Source organism: Microtus ochrogaster, unplaced genomic scaffold, assembly GCF_000317375.1.
Source record: "Microtus ochrogaster isolate Prairie Vole_2 unplaced genomic scaffold, MicOch1.0 UNK223, whole genome shotgun sequence".
NCBI classification, from domain to species: domain Eukaryota; kingdom Metazoa; phylum Chordata; class Mammalia; order Rodentia; family Cricetidae; genus Microtus; species Microtus ochrogaster.
Window position 1 is genome coordinate 82,677 of NW_004949321.1, and position 251 is coordinate 82,927.

The following is a 251-nucleotide window of genomic DNA, read 5'->3' on the forward strand; positions in this document are numbered from 1 at the left end:
AACGGAAATGCAAGAGTGATAGACACTCTTACTATCTATCACTCAATACTGTCTTCTAGAATCCATATACACAGGCATGCACATTCACACATATGTACGCAAACTCCTACATATGCACAACACCCCAACTACATACACAAAAAGGAATACCATGAGAGAATATATATATACAATATAAAAGAATATAAACATAATGCATACTTATATCAAGGTAAGAAAAGGAAGATAGAGAAACTTCGCCCAATGAAATT